Source organism: Apodemus sylvaticus, chromosome 9, assembly GCF_947179515.1.
Source record: "Apodemus sylvaticus chromosome 9, mApoSyl1.1, whole genome shotgun sequence".
Taxonomy (NCBI): Eukaryota; Metazoa; Chordata; class Mammalia; order Rodentia; family Muridae; genus Apodemus; species Apodemus sylvaticus.
The window spans coordinates 31,811,123-31,827,777 of NC_067480.1; the positions used below are offsets into that span (position 1 = coordinate 31,811,123).

A 16,655-nucleotide genomic window follows, 5' to 3' on the forward strand; every position below is an offset into this window, starting at 1 on the left:
TAGCGTATGCTCTAAGATCAAGAATTGACAAATGGGACCTCATAAAATTACAAAGTTTCTGTAAGGCAAAGGACACCATCAAGAGAACAAATCAGCAACCAACAAATTGGGAAAAGATCTTCATCAATCCTACATCAGACAGAGGGCTAATATCCAATATATATAAAGAACTCAAGAAGTTAGACTCCAGAAAACCAAACAACCCTATTAAAAAATGGGGTACAGAGTTAAACAAAGAATTCTCACCTGAAGAACATCGGATGGCGGAGAAGCATCTTAAAAAATGCTCAACTTCATTGGTCATTAGGGAAATGCAAATCAAAACAACCCTGAGATTTCACCTTACACCAGTCAGAATGGCTAAGATTAAAAATTCTGGAGATAGCAAGTGTTGGAGAGGGTGTGGAGAAAGAGGAACACTCTTCCACTGCTGGTGGGGTTGCAAATTGGTACAACCACTCTGGAAATCAGTCTGGCGGTTCCTCCGAAAACTGGGCACCTCACTTCCAGAAGATCCTGCCATACCACTCCTGGGCATATACCTAGAGGATTCTTCACCATGTAATAAGGATACATGCTCTACTATGTTCATAGCAGCCCTATTTATAATTGCCAGAAGCTGGAAAGAACTCAGGTATCCCTCAACAGAAGAGTGGATGCAAAAAATGTGGTATATCTACACAATGGAGTACTATTCAGCCATTAGAAACAATGAATTCATGAAATTCTTAGGCAAATGGATGGAGCTAGAGAACATCATACTAAGTGAGGTAACCCAGACTCAAAAGGTGAATCATGGTATGCACTCACTAATAAGTGGATATTAACCTAGAAAACTGGAATACCCAAAACATAATCTACACATCAAATGAGGTACAAGAAGAAAGGAGGAGTGGCCCCTTGTTCTGGAAAGACTCAGTGAAACAGTATTCAGCAAAACCAGAACGGGGAAGTGGGAAGGGGTGGGTGGGAGGACAGGGGGAGAGAAGGGGGCTTACGGGACTTTTTGGGAGTGGGGGGGCTAGGAAAGGGGAAATCATTTGAAATGTAAATAAAAAATATACCGAATTTAAAAAAAAAGAGAGAGACAGCCTCTTGTCTATTCTGTGGACAGTACATCCACAGCCTCGCTTGCATTCCTGAAGTCGCGTAGCTACAGTGCAGGTATCTTATTCAACTCCAGGTTTTGACTTAAAAGCCTTGAGTCTGTGCACCTGTGTCTTGCTTTTGTGCCTTTGTCTAATGGTCTTTCTTCCTTTTCTCCCAGCCCTCAATTCACACTGTCTTGAGCCTTAAGTCCTATACAGGAAGAAGCCTAGTGTGGCTGGTTATGGCCTGGGTCCTTGACTCCAACACTCCTATTACAGCTACAGTGGAGGTATCTTACTAATGTGGACAGCACTGTTGAATCCAGGAAAAAACACTAAAAGATAAATATCTTACTGCAGGAGCCCACTCCAATTATTACTCAGCTAGCAGGGTGTTGGGGACCTTCATGGTCTTCTAGAATCCCCATATCAGAAGGTAAATGTCTTTGAGTGGTGACATCAATCTTATCGGTGTTTTCTGATCCTCTTACAGCTATAAATATTGTTATTACTCTAAACCAGAGGAATTTGGGGATGAAGATTCTAACTGTCCTAACAGACTTTATTTCATTAACTTTAAAGGGTTAAAGAAAAAACTAAGAAGAACAACTCCATATTGTATCTTTAATTTTTTTCAAATCCCAGTTTTAATGATGGTTCTTAAATGCTCTTCCTTGTCACCCACCACCCACCAGAGGTAGGGGTAAAGAAAGGATGCAGGAGAAGTGGACCTGTTTAGAATGGTTCTTTGGAGCAATTTCTGTCTGTGTTATCTGGAAATCAGCACTTCAGTTTCTGGGTTAGTAGGCAGTGGCAGCTCAATCCATTCACAAACACTTCACAAACAAACCAGCAGTCCAGTTCAATAATCCTTTTAGCATAGCATCCTCTTTCTTGTATCTACTTCAGCAAAACTTTCCTTCACTAGTCTGCCTTAGCCTTTCATACCTGTGTTCAATTTAACAAAACATCCCTTCATGTGTTTGCCCCAGCAAAACACCATTTAATCAACTTTCCAAAGAACCCTTAGGTTTCCAGTTCACCGTATACTCTAACATCATTCATTGGAAGTGCAAAGTTAAAGGATACATCCTGAACCTGTTCAGTGGTGGTTGTAGCAGCTATAAAATTCTTAGTGTCAGAGATCACATGCTGTGACTATAGTGAGTTAAACATTTTTCTTGGAGAATTCTATTTTGAACAGTATCCTAGAAATACTCTTGTGATGGTTCATCTAGAGAATATTTATTAAAAAGGTAAGAAAGTATGCTTATCAGCCAAAGGACTTTGCCAAAATTTGAATCTATAGGCTGTCATGTGGAACTGCAAATTTTTTTTCTTTCGACAATGCTGAAGATAAATGACTCTCCACTCTCTAAGGACCACTTTCCCAGGAGGAAGAACCACATTTATTGATCACTGAAACTTGAAGGTCTCTCTTGTTGAGGTGTTATTTTTATGAGTATTTTACTTCATCATGTAATTATTTCAGTTCTGAATTTGCCTCTGGGCTCTTTGAATTGTGACAAAACAGCTGGTCCATGACAAGTTGCCAGAGCTAACAGCTGCCTGCCCGTCACACCCCACTGCCAACCATGATACTAGTGATGAACACAATCCCAGCTTTAAATGGGCACATTTTCTTTAAAAAAAATCAGCAAACTGTCTCTGTGACATTGGGCTGTCAAGTAGCAAAGAGCACACACAAAATAACCTGTATCTAATTCATTATTTCTTTAATGCTTGTCTCATTTTGTCTCTTAGTAATAACCAAAAGGTCATTCATAGTAAAGGACAGGCTTGAACAGCACATGCAGAAGAAAGCATACTTTATGTGCCCCTTAGACAATGTGACAAATGATAAGAAATAAGAAAAAATAGATACCCAATATAACAGACTTTAGGACAATGAAGACTTGTAGCAAATTGGGAAAATAGTGTATTCATGTAGTACAAAGAAACGTGCAACAAGCTACAGAAAGATGTACAAGTGTGACAAGAACGTAAATTATCATATTCATTTTGTTTAAGTGAAATATGGCCATATGCAACATTGTCCATAATAATCACAAACTAAAGACGGATCCTTCTGGTTCAAAAAATGTAATGCTATGTTTTGTTATGTAGCACTTTATATTTGAAATCTTAAATATCATATCCAGGCTTTCTTTTTTGCTTTTCAAAAGTTCAGTCTCTTTCTTTCAAGGCTAAGGAATCTATGAGGAAGAGGAGGTGAAGAGACTGGAAGAGCCAGAGGTGAGGCGTAACTCCAAGGAAACAGTGTCTTCCAGAAAGAACAGTTCTGGTACACATATGATCTCACAGAGATTTTGGCAGCAAGCATAAGACTTACACATTTTCAAGGAAGCTGGTGTCCAAGAACTGAAAGAGGGAAGCAGATACTGGGCCTCACCTCTAACTAAGAAGCTATTTATAATCGATACCCACTGGAATAGGGAAAATCAATTTTCTTCCACAGAGTGTTACTGGCTATACCAAGCATACTCCACCAGGGCAGGTCAACACATAAGATAATGCGTGTTTTGTTTTTGATTTAATAGTTTGTGGGACTTTTGTTTCATTCTGTTTTGTTTTGATATTCTTTTCTCCTTACTGATATTTTTGTTGCTATTGTTGCTCTTTGGTTGGTTAGTTGGCTTGGTTTTAATTTTTGTTCTGTTGTTGTTTATGTTTTGAAAGAGCTAGAAGAAAGTGAATTTGGGTAGGTAGGGAGTTGGAGCTGGTAGAGAAGAAAACATGATCAGAAGGTATCAAATTAAAAAAATATTAAATAAAAAGTGCTGCAGGTGTATGTGTTTGCATGCATGTGCCCCTGCACACATATGTGTGTTTATGTACGCATGTGTGCATATATGCATGTGTGCTGGCAGTATAAGTGCCCACATGAATGTGAGGAGACAACATTGGGAGCCAGTCCCCTTTGCCACTGTATTCACTGTTGTATATTCTATGCCAGGGGGCACTGAGCTTTGGGGTTTCTTCTGACTCCATTTCTCATAGTAATAATGGGATTAAATGATTATCTATGATACTTTATCTTTCTTTTCCTACTTCCTACGGCCCAGAAAAACCCTGTCAGTCTTGTAAAACAGCTATTGTAAGGTGCACTTTTCAGAACAGGTACTGCATCTTGTCCTTCACTGTGCCCTAGGAAGGCATTTCCAAAGGCCCCGTCTGTTGCAGAGGGCTTAGTCACAAAAACAATTAGAAAATTCAGAACTATTGATAACACGTTGCTTTTGGTCTTCTGCCAATCTGAGTTTTACTATAGTCAGAATGAACAAAGGAGAGCCTGAGAAGCCAGGGCAGTGCCCTGGTGGAGGCGGAGTCAGCATCCCTGGTATAGCAAATGTGTGATCTTCTGTCCTCCACTGTGTCACCAGCACATTCCAACCACCATACTTTCAGTGTATAAACTAGAAGTCCACATCACAATGAACTGCTCCTTTTTTAAAACTCAGTTAAAATGTCATTTATTTATTGTTTTTAATTGTAATCCCCAGTTAAATGAGAACTACAGGAGAGGTTTACAAAGGCTTGACAGCTTTGTTTCCTCTAACTGAATTCCCCTGGAACGGAGTAGAAACTCAGTAAATATTTATTGATTGTGGAACGAGTGAATGAATGAATGAATGAATGAGGGAAAGGGGAAGAAAATGAAGGTGAAATTGTGAAAGTTGTTTTCATCTTTTTTTTTATGATATGAGAGAATTTTCAGCTTCCACAGAAAACCAGTGATTGACATTTTCCATAATATTTTTGCATCTTTTTTTCCCACGATTAAATTTGTTTCACATTTGGGTATCGTTCTGAATAGTCACCTAAAAGGAAATCAAAAGTAAATTACTTCTATCATTGAGAGCTGTTTACCCTTAGGAAGCAATCAGTTTCCCTTTTACATGTTTCATGTATACTTTCAAAGAAAATCTCAAAAAGAAACAAATTGACTTGAAACACCATAATTATTGGTATTTTTCTGCCAGATGCTTATATATTCCATTATTCACACACACTCTGAATTGGGATTCGTGACATGTAAGTTTGTTATAAATGAACATTGTGCTGTGCAAAGGGTCAGTGAGATGCATGACATCTCACAAATCGCCCTCAGTTCAATTTTTCAACTACCTTGAAAATGGGGCAAATTTGTTCTTTTGTTGTTTTTGTAACCACACATGTGAGTCGAGGAAACTTAAATTGTTGAAGTTTGTGTATCAGAGCATCTTCCAGAGAAGAATAAATGTATTGCTGGAGTTATTTCTTTTCACGTGGTAATATTTCAATAGATTTATCTATTTAATTCTTGGTATATATACATGCAATATAATATGTATGGAGTTCAGAGGACACACTAGTGGGAGTCAGTTCTCTTTTTCTTCCATGTAGGTCCTAGGGTTTGAACTTAGGTCACTTAGTTTGGTGGCAAGCACTATAAAACTCTTAAAGTATTTCACTGGCTCTATGTACATTTTAAAATGATTTAGTTAGCTCACATTACACAGCAAATAATTAACTTTCTTTGGAATTATCTTAACACATTTTTTCATTAATTGATGCTTATTTACAGGATAAAAAAACACATTATGTATTATGATCAGACCAAGTCGTTTCTATCTGTGAACTTACTTAGTCGACATATAACATATTAGTAAGATGATTTCCTAAGGTAATACTTGATTAAGAAAATAAAATGAGAAAGAGAACTGACATTGGAATCCTACACAGACTCACTTGAGAAGGAGGAAGTACCTTGCCTATTGCTACATGAAGACCCTAGCTTAGCTACCACATATTTACACCCACTTCACCCCGAGCAGAGAGCCCTGAGTTGTGCCTGGGCATGTGAATTTCAGAGCCACTGCATTAGGAGATATTTCAGACAGTAAAAAAGGACTACCTATGTACCTATGTTATTTAAAATTCACTTTCTGTATAACTCAAACCACAAGAGCATACAGATGTTTGACCAATTTGATAAGCCAAACAAGGGCAGTTTCACACATTTTCAAGAATGAATTTTCATGCTGATAGGTATATTATCTTATGGTTGTAAGCCTGGGACTCTCATGGTGATCAACCACGCAGTCTATACAGGAATTTTAGTTTGCATAGCCAACCAGACAAGCTGAAAATGCACCTATGCTTACCAAGCACTGCCTTAGACAAAGCCTGATTGGCTCTCGCCGTGCAAATGATCTTCCTCGTTGGCTGAATGAGTACCATCTGATTAATGATAATAGTCAATTATGCAAATCATTTCACCTTTTTTTATAGCCTAATGGCTAGAAGCAAGTGACAAGGCTCATACATAGCCAAAAGGAGGCAATTATACAAAGATGTATGTTTTAATTATCTTAAATTATGTTCATTTTGTCGCACATGTACTTGTTAATCAGGCGTAGGTATGACAGCCGTTTGGAATCTATGACTCCCACAAATCAGTGTATTTCTAGTTTTTTAAAAACTGTGTATTTATGTCTTTACTGGCCAGGCATTGCATATTTTAACCTGTATATTCCAATTAGTTTTGCCTTATAAAGTATTCTTAATTGTAGACAAGTCCTATTCTTGACCTCCTTGCAAGCAAAAAGTCTTTGTCAATTTTATCACTCAGATACGATATTTTTGTTAATATACCTTTTTCTAAGCATTTCAGAGATGTTCATATAAATATAGGTTTGTGCCTTTTATTCAAAATCTCTCAGCTGTCTATCTCTGTCTTTGTCACACTCTGTGTGTCTGTCTCTGTGTATCTGTGTCTATCTCTGTGTATCTGTGTTTGTCTCTCTGTCTGTGTCTGTCTCTCTGTCTGTCTGTCTGTCTGTCTCTCTGTCTCTGTCTATATGTCTCTGTCTATATGTCTCTGTCTGTCTCCATCTGTCTCTCTGTCTCTCTCTGTCTCTGTCTCTCTCTCTGTCTCTCTCTGTCTCTCTCTTTCTCTCTGTCTCTCTCTGTCTCTCTGTCTCTCTTTGTCTCTCTCTCTGTCTCTCTGTCTCTCTCTCTCTTTCCCCCTCTCCAAAACCTTGCTATATAGCCCTGGCTATAAGAGCTATATATTAACTAAGGATCCTCCATCACATGGTTCAGACTCCGGACTACTGGGATAACAGCCTCGTGTGACCGCTGTCAGCCCTCCCATTCTCTGAATTATAATTTTTTGTCCTTATTTTAAGGAGATTATTTTATGAAAATCTGGGCAATGGCATAGATTCAAGGGCAACCTAGTAAGCTAATGCAGGAGCCAGACCTTAGTAGAATAACTACACACTATGAAAGTTAAACTGTTACTGAAAATAGTGGGAGACGAGCCCACAGTTCTGCATCTGATGGGCAAGACAGGTGGGATTAGCATACATCCTGAGCTCGGCCTGCTGGAAGTAAGTCTGAATGATGAGGAGAAGGTAAGTGCAGGATGGTAGGAAAAGGACAAATGAATACTGAGGATTTCTACATGCCAGATACATTGACACTTTTGTGTATTGTTTTCATGGTCCTGAATAGCAAAGGCAATCAGTGTCACAGCTCAACAATCTGAGGGCTGAATGGGACATGCTCATGCACACCTGCAGAGTATGATTGCAAACTCAGATCCAGGGGATGAGGAAGTGGCTATGAGAGCATGCACTGCTGTGCCCAAAGACCACAGTTCTGGGCCAAGCATCCTTGTTGGGTGGTTCACAATCACCAGTAACTCCAGCTTCTGGGAGCTTATGACTATCTTCTGATCTTTGCTGGCCCTCACTTGCACAAACAAAAATGTGTTTACATCACACAAAATAAAGACTGAGATTGTCTGTGACTGAGCAGCATTGGAAGAAGACGATGATGAAGAAGGTACCAGTAGCTAAGGAGTCTTGCCTGGCTAGTTGAGGTGAAGGGCGCTTATGTTGCTGCTTCTTGATTATATTTGGTACAGGGCTCAATGTGCAGACAAACAATGACAAAGAAATTGTACATCATTGAAAGCTTGGGCATACACTTCCCAAAGAATAACAAACTGTCTACTGTAGTGACTCCTAACAGGGGTGTGCCAGAGGGGTGGGTGGTCCATATAAAAATCTCGGTCAGTCTCTATGCTATAACTATGCTTTCTCTACTTCTGTTTTGTTTCTTTTTATTCCATTCATGGGTAAACAGGAAAATTTCCAACTTCTTTTAATAACTCGCTTGTTAGGGTGATCATCACTTATCTTTGAAACAAAAAACTTTTAATGCCTTTGTGAGATAGTAATTGCACAAATCCGTAATTTATACATGTCATATATACACATACATTACAATTTTATAAACACAAACAAAAAATGTGTAAATTTGAATAAGGTTATTATAAAGGACAAAATCTACATAATATTAATGGGTTGTATCAATGTTGATTAATCTACTGAGTTACTTTTCTAGGTTCTCAAACATTGATATTTTAGAATCTAGGTGAAGGGTGCTGCGATTTGGCACCATGTGGCAGTTTGTACAGAATGACCCCCATAGGCTCCTGTGTTTGACTGCTTTGTCATTATGAAGTGATATTACCTCATAATGTGTGTGGCCTTGTTGCAAGAAGTGTGTCACGGGGGGGGGGGGTGGGAGGGGAGGGAGGGGTTGGGCCTTGGGGTTTCAAATGCTCAAACCAGGCCCAGTGTCTCTTTCTTTCCCTGCTGCCTATGCATCAGAATACAGAGCTCTCAGCAACCTTGTCTGCCAGCCGCCATTCTCTCCAACCAGAAAGATAATGGACTAAGCCTCTGAAATTGTAAGCAAGCCCCAAATAAATGTTTTCCTTTATGAGAGTTGCCATGGTCATGGTGTCTCTTCCCAGTAACAGAAAACTGACTAAGACTATTGTTCTACTGCAATTCATGTAAATTTACAATTACCCCCCTATAAAGTTTCAATAAAAGTTAAAACTTTGGAATCAACATTAAAAGAACATAGTTGAGTCAGACCTGACAAAGCACAATTTACAGGAGACATTTGAATATCCCTTGGTATTACTTTAATTCATTGGCCAATATATCTTTCAGTTAAATTAAATTAAAAGTAACATTTACCAGAGATCCAAATGAGAGACAGTTTTATTCTGTTTTCTTGGCCACACATTGCAGTGATGAACTACATTTGCTTGCAACTAATTGTTCCACGTTGACCTTTGTCCCCCTTGTATCTAGAATTCACATGCAGAAGTTCTCTGTGTACATGCTTACTGAAAAATTAAGACCCTTTCTACTATTATACCAATATTTTCATTTTAAGGCATTTAATTGTGTTGTAGTAAGTATACAAGGTAATTATCTTTGTTATGACATTTCCAAATACATATCATTCTCCCTTGTTCTTATTTATCTCTCAGTGTTTTTTTCTGGCACCCTTCTACTACCCACATAATGCTCCCTTCAGCATTTGTGATATATATTTCACTGCCCCCTCCTTTTGACTTTTATTTTTCATACTATTAAAAATACCCACAGGAAGGAAAAGTGAACATGGGCAGTACATGGTGCCTGTTTCAGCATTAAACACATGTAAGAAGATTAGATGAGGTGCTGCTTGGCATGATGTCAGTCAGTGGTTTGAACAATTCCCCGTCTATGAACCACTCTTCATCTGAGATCAGCATCAGTATCTTTTCTCATGTCAGCCTGCCTTGGACACAGAGGGTCCCGAAAATACTGGAAATATTTCTGAGTAATTTATTTTTATCAGACTATGGGGAGGAATAATTATATATATATATGCACATCCAATTAGCTAAACGGCCAAATAAAACAAAAAAATTGAGCCTTCAGTGCATCAGAGGGAGTGTCCTGCTTTGTCACCATCCTGATGGCAAGTAGGTGGAATGATAACGTTCTCAGGAATCTTCAGTTTGCTGAGGAGAGATCTAGAGGGACTTGTCAGCTGCTGTGGTCACATGACCATACTCCTCATTTCTCATAATAATTCTGTAATCCTTTATATCCTAATAATTGTATTTACGTGGAGAATTCAGAGTAATCCAAATGCTTACATTTTATGATGATGTTAAACTTTTTTTTAAAATTTATTGATATATTTATTTACATTTCAGATGATTTCCCCTTTTCTGGACCCCCCACTCCCCGAAAGTCCCATCAGTCCCCTTCCCTCCCCCTGTTTTCCCACCAACCCTTCCCACTTCCCTGTTCTGATTTTGCTCTATACTGCTTCACTGAGTCTTTTCAGAACAAGGGGCCACTCCTCTGTTCTTCTTGTACCTCATTTGATGTGTGGATTATGTTTTGGGTATTCCAGTTTTCTAGGTTAATATCCACTTATTAGTGAGTGCATACCATGATTCACCTTTTGAGTCTGGGTTACCTCACTTAGTATGATGTTCTCTAGCTCCATCCATTTGCCTAAGAATTTCATGAATTCATTGTTTCTAATGGCTGAATAGTACTCCATTGTGTAGATATACCACATTTTTTGCATCCACTCTTCTGTTGAGGGATACCTGGGTTCTTTCCAGAATCTGGCAATTATAAATAGGGCTGCTATGAACATAGTAGAGCATGTATCCTTATTACATGGTGGGGAATCCTCTGGGTATATGCCCAGGAGTGGTATAGCAGAATCTTCTGGAAGTGAGGTGCCCAGTTTTTGGAGGAACTGCCAGACTGCTTTCCAGAGTGGTTGTACCAATTTGCAACCCCACCAGCAGTGGAGGAGTGTTCCTCTTTCTCCACATCCTCGCCAACACCTGCTATCTCCTGACTTTTTAATCTTAGCCATTCTGACTGGTGTAAGGTGAAATCTCAGGGTTGTTTTGATTTGCATTTCCCTAATGACTAATGAAGTTGAGCATTTTTTAAGGTGTTTCTCTGCCATCCGAAGTTCTTCAGGTGAGAATTCTTTCTTTAACTCTGTACCCCATTTTTAATAGGGTTGTTTGGTTTTCTGGAGTCTAACTTCTTGAGTTCTTTATATATATTGGATATTAGCCCTCTATCTGATGTAGGATTGGTGAAGATCTTTTCCCAATTTGTTGGTTGCCGATTTGTCCTTTTGATGGTGTCCTTTGCCGTACAGAAACTTTGTAATTTTATGAGGTCCCATTTGTCAATTCTTGATCTTAGAGCATATGCTATTGGTGTTCTGTTCAGAAACTTTCTCCCTATACCGATGTCCTCAAGGGTCTTCCCCTTGGGGTGACTCTTACCAAACATGTGAAAGATCTGTATGACAAGAACTTCAAGACTCTGAAGAAGGAAATGGAAGAAGACCTCCAAAAAATGGGAAAACCTCTCATGCTCATGGATCGGTAGAATCAATATAGTTAAAATGGCCATTTTGCCAAAAGCAATATACAGATTCAATGCAATACCCATCAAAATCCCAACTCAATTCTTCACAGAGTTAGAAAGAGCAATTCTCAAATTCATCTGGAATAACAAAAAACCCAGGATAGCTAAAACCTTCTCAGCAACAAAAGAAATTCTGGGGGAATCAGTATCTCTGACCTCAAGCAATACTACAGAGCAATAGTGTTAAAAACTGCATGGTATTGGTACAGTGACAGGCAGGCAGATCAATGGAACAGGGTTGAAGATCCAGAAATGAACCGACACACCTATGACCGCTTGATCCTCGACAAAGAGGCTGAAAACATCCAATGGAAAAAAGATAGCCTTTTCAACAAATGGTGCTGGTTCAACTGGAGGTCAGCATGCAGAAGAATGCGAATTGATCCATCCTTGTCTCCTTGTACTAAGCTCAAATCCAAATGGATCAAGGACCTCCACATAAAGCCAGACACTCTGAAGCTAATAGATGTTAGACTTTTTAAAGGCTAACTTATGTAAAATATTATATGGATGGGTACATTTTCTAACCATTCTTCAGAATTAGTTCTCAATTCCGGAAGCATATAAAATTTTTGAACAGCAGAAAAATTATAATACACATTGTGAATTGCTTTTTAATGTTTTAACATGGACAATCTTTGTGTGAAATAAGAAACAAATATAGACTATATTATCTACAGTCGTATAAGTAATGCATATATATCATGTATGTATATATATATATATATATATATATATATGGAATAAGGAGATAAAATACATACAACAAGGGGTAGAAGAGGCGCCTCAGTAGATAGAGTTTATGATGCAAACATGAGAACCTGTGTTCATGGATGTAAATTATTATGTTTCACTACTCATGCAGGAAAGCCTGTTGCTGTGGAAGGCAGAGACAGAATCATTAGGCCTTACTGGCTAGCATACCACTAGGTACACATGGAGTCACTGTCTCAAAATAAGTAGGTTAGAGTGATAGAGAATTTACCTAATATCCTCCTCTGGATTCCACATGTACATATAAAAATGCTGCCTATGCTCACATATGGACCTGCACACAACACATAAACACTTGTCACCATACATGCATTTATATATATGCACACATATATAATATCTGTACCATTTGAGATATAAGCCAAACATATTAGCAATTTAAAATATTAAGGAAGACTTCAAGATGAATATGGAACAAATAATCAACCAAGAAACAAAAATTGTTGACTGAAAGTTAGGGACAAAACCCTATAAAACGAGATTCTTTGCATCATAACATTTACTTGAAATGGTGGAAACTTCATGTCCAAATAAGATAGTTTACATCATAGGGCTTGGGGAAAATCCAGGCTAAATTATCTTTATAAAGATATGGTTTGGGGAACAACAGGATAGTGAAGACACCCCAAAAGGCAGTTATGAAGGCTGATGACTTAAAGATGAAGAAACACAACATTGCTTAAAATAAGTCAACCAACTCCATACACTCAGGCTGGCTGTACAGTTTCATCTCAGAGCAAAACCAGGAAATGTGGAGCTGTGCTTGTCTCTGCACTCTGAACACTGCGACTTCTCTAAGTGAATGCCAGCTGCCTGTCATGTGTCTTCCAGCTAAGTGCCATGTCTGCATTTGATTACTACCATCTGTCACCATCCTGGGGTCTAAGACTCCCAGGGCCTCTGAGGCCTATAGGGCTTTCAGTTCAGATGTTAAGGTACCATTTGGGACTATTCTTTCAGCTCTGCATGTAGCATAAGAGAATATAGAACATGTATCCATGAAACTATTTATTTACTGATAACTCAATGAAAAGCTTTGCAGAGAACCTAAACAGGAGGACCTGAATTGTGAGCAACAGAAGAAAGTTGATTTGAGGCTGTAACGTACATTTTCCTGGTTAAACTGTCTTCCCCCAGCAATCCTATGTCTCTGGTGAAGAGTGCTACTCTCATGATAAATAATTATAATTCTGATGAAGCACAAACCAAGGAGCAGGAGAAAATGGCAGCTTCCTTTCTGCTAGGAATTGAAAAGGATCCTAGCAAATTTGCATGTGATAATGGGGACTGACTTCAGTATAGTGCTTCACAAAACAGAATTTAGTATAGTCAGGTGGTTCATTCTAGGATTTTTTTTATTATAACTGTTAATAATACAAAAATATTTACATTGTAGGCTCTTTTTTCTCATTGCCATGATTTTTTTTTGGGGGGGGGGAGGTTGGCTCTCAGTTGACATACAGTTTATAGGAGTCGTCTTCAACTGGTGGATCATGACCCCTTTGGGGACTTTGAATGATCCTTTTACAGGGGAAACATATCAGATATCCTACATAACAGATATTTACAAATAATCTTTTTTTGGATTTTGGGTTTTTTGAGACAGGGTTTCTATGTATAGCCCTGGCTGTCCTGGAACTCACTCTGTAGACCAGGCTGGCCTCAAACTCAGAAATCTGCCTGCCTCTGCCTCCCAGAGTGCTGGGATTACAGGCATGCACCACCACCCGTCCGGCATACATAATAATCCTTAATGGTAATAAAATTACAGTTATGAAGTAGCAACAGAAGTAATTTTATGGTTGGGATCACCACAACATGAGAAACTGTATTAATTGATAGCAGCATTAGGAAGGTTGATAACTACTTGTTTACAATTATATTTATTAAGCGTATACACACATCTTAATTTTTCCAACACTTATAATATAACTTTCTTCCATGCTTCCTTCATGTTTTGCTTCTCTATTCTATAATAGCACTCATCCTTATTTCATGATCTTGATATTCATACACTCATATCTGCATCTCAGTGTCCATCAAGTCAGGTTGTTCTTCATCATGCTTTATTTATCTATTCTGTTGAGCATACATCCTTACTTAATGATACATTTGTGTTGTGCTCGCTTCGGCAGCACATATACTAAAATTGGAACGATAGAGAGAAGATTAGCATGCCCCTGCGCAAGGATGACATTTGTGTTTGTATCTTGGTAGTATAAGCAGTTCAGTTTCTACTTAGCATCATAGCCTTGCCCTCTATTTTCACACATGTACACTTTAATTCCTGGTTCCAAGCATCCTTCTTGGGAAAGGTCCTACCTCTCCTGTGCCAGTGGGCTTATAGAATTCTTGTATAGATCATTTATCTTCATTGACACTTTGAGATATCTGTATGTGTCTTATGATGATGAACTACATAAAGACTGAAATATATCTGATAATCTTCTATAGCTTATGTGATATCCACAAGCACACATAAAGCACAATGCATATATCTTTTAAAGAAGGACTTAATGATATTCAAGATGCCTACTAAAGATTAATTTGGCTCTGCTCCTAGACAGTCTTATTCTGCAGATGCTCAATCATATATTCAACTATAGAAGGACTTCTTGATTTTTTATTTTAATATCATTAAGTTTTTTAATGTAAGCACATAAACTAAAAACACCCAATATTTTTACCCGGACTTTAAACAATCTACCCGGTTATCTGCAACCTGATACAATTTTTATAAGACTGCTTTATTAGACTTTGACAGGACATACAAAGAACTTTATAATTACAGATTATATTATTTTTTCATCCCAGTGCATTCTTTTTCTCACAGGAAAAATCTTTGTGTCCACTGAGAAGTATCAGTGGTAAGCTAATGTTGTTCATAGCTGTTTCTGGGAAATGGAAAATGTGACAGGCCAGTATATCTAGAGTAATAATAGTAAGCAAGATATTTGAGATATGGTTTTTCTATCTAAAGTCCACATTTTTTTCCTTTCTCTGTAAGTCTTAGAACATCTATGTCCATTATATACTATCTTATTATTTGAAAATTTAAAAAAAATTCTCATTTACCAATTTTGTTTCTCTTCTCCATTTGTTAAATCTTTGGTTGAAGCCTAACAACACTCCCAAGTTTCCTAGGATACTATCTTTTGTACCAATAATTAAATGGAATCTCTTCTTCCTGACTCCCAAACCACTTTAGATATCAATTGAATGAATTGCACATATTGATTGCTTCCTGTGGACCAATGGATTTTATGAGCTAACAATACTTTTTGTGAATTGAGTAATACAGTCATGTTAATATAGTACATGAGTGGCAGCCTATGCCTGATACTGCCTGGGTTGGCCAGGAACCAGAGGTAAGGCATCCAGGGATGCAGGGTGTAAACAAATAGGACCATGCAAAAAAGGCAATGAAATGATTCCTAATGATATTCTGCTATAGTCATAGACATATGAGTGCCTAGCCTAATTGTTATTAGAGAGGTGTAAACTAACAACTAATAAGAGCTGGTAAAGTGACACACAGCCAAAAACTAGGTAGAGTTATTGAGTCAGGGGTAGCCCACGGATATGGGGAGGAAAGATTATAGAAGCCAGTGGAGCCAAGGCCACAACAAGAACATGGCCCACAGAATTAACTAAGCAGGGCTCAAAGGTCTCACAAAGACTGAAGCAATAAACATGGAGGACCCAACATGGTTCTGAGCTAAGTATATGGTTGTGTAGTTTGGCGTTCTTGTTGGACTCTCAAAAAATGGGAGTAGGGGTGTCCCTTTATTCCTCTTAGGTTGCCATATTCAGAAGTGATATAAGGATTATCAGTCTTAGTGAATCTTGTTAGGCCATATTATTAGCTATCCCTGGGCATCCTGTGCTTTTTGAGGGTGGGAAGGGAAGATATGTTCATCTGGGAGGTAGGAGGTGGAACTGGAAGGGATGGGAGGAGGGGCTGTGGTCTAGATGTATTTTTAAGAGAAGAATAAAGGTTAAAAGCAAAGAGGCACTGCTCCATGTAACCAGGTTCTTATTAATTCATAACCCAGAATGCTAAGCTGGTACTAGAATCATGTACAGATTGAAATCCAGAAGTGATCAATATCCAGGAGAAGTTTTGATGGGCAGATTTCAGGGGGAAGCAAACCTTCAGAGTCAAACATTATCTCTGAGAACCAAGTTACAAAGCATATGAAACTTTCTGGAAGAGTAGCTCCAATAGTTTTTATGGTATTTTACTTTTTAGTCTTTTTCCACCCAGAAATATTAGTGGAATAAAAGCTAGAGTCAGCAGAATGAGGAATAGCCACTTCCTTGAGCAAATTAGGAAAATGCTGAAGGTCTTGCTCCTTGTACCTCACCACTCTGACAGACTGAATTAATTAGGCCAAACCAATAAAATTTCCATTATCGTTGGTCAAAAATAATCTAGTATCATTAAAGACACATG

The 16,655-nt window shown here is 38.3% G+C and overlaps 1 protein-coding gene and 1 non-coding gene across 2 annotated transcripts in view; one reads left to right on the forward strand and one right to left on the reverse strand.

Annotated features, from left to right (window-relative positions):
- Rhbdd1 (rhomboid domain containing 1) overlaps nucleotides 1-16,655 on the reverse strand; it is a 1,230,872-nt gene that overhangs the window by 963,945 nt on the left and 250,272 nt on the right. The gene's annotated exons all lie outside the window — the stretch shown is intronic.
- Nucleotides 14,319-14,421, forward strand: LOC127693212 (U6 spliceosomal RNA). The gene has a single exon (XR_007979663.1). It is a non-coding gene; the product is annotated as a U6 spliceosomal RNA (small nuclear RNA).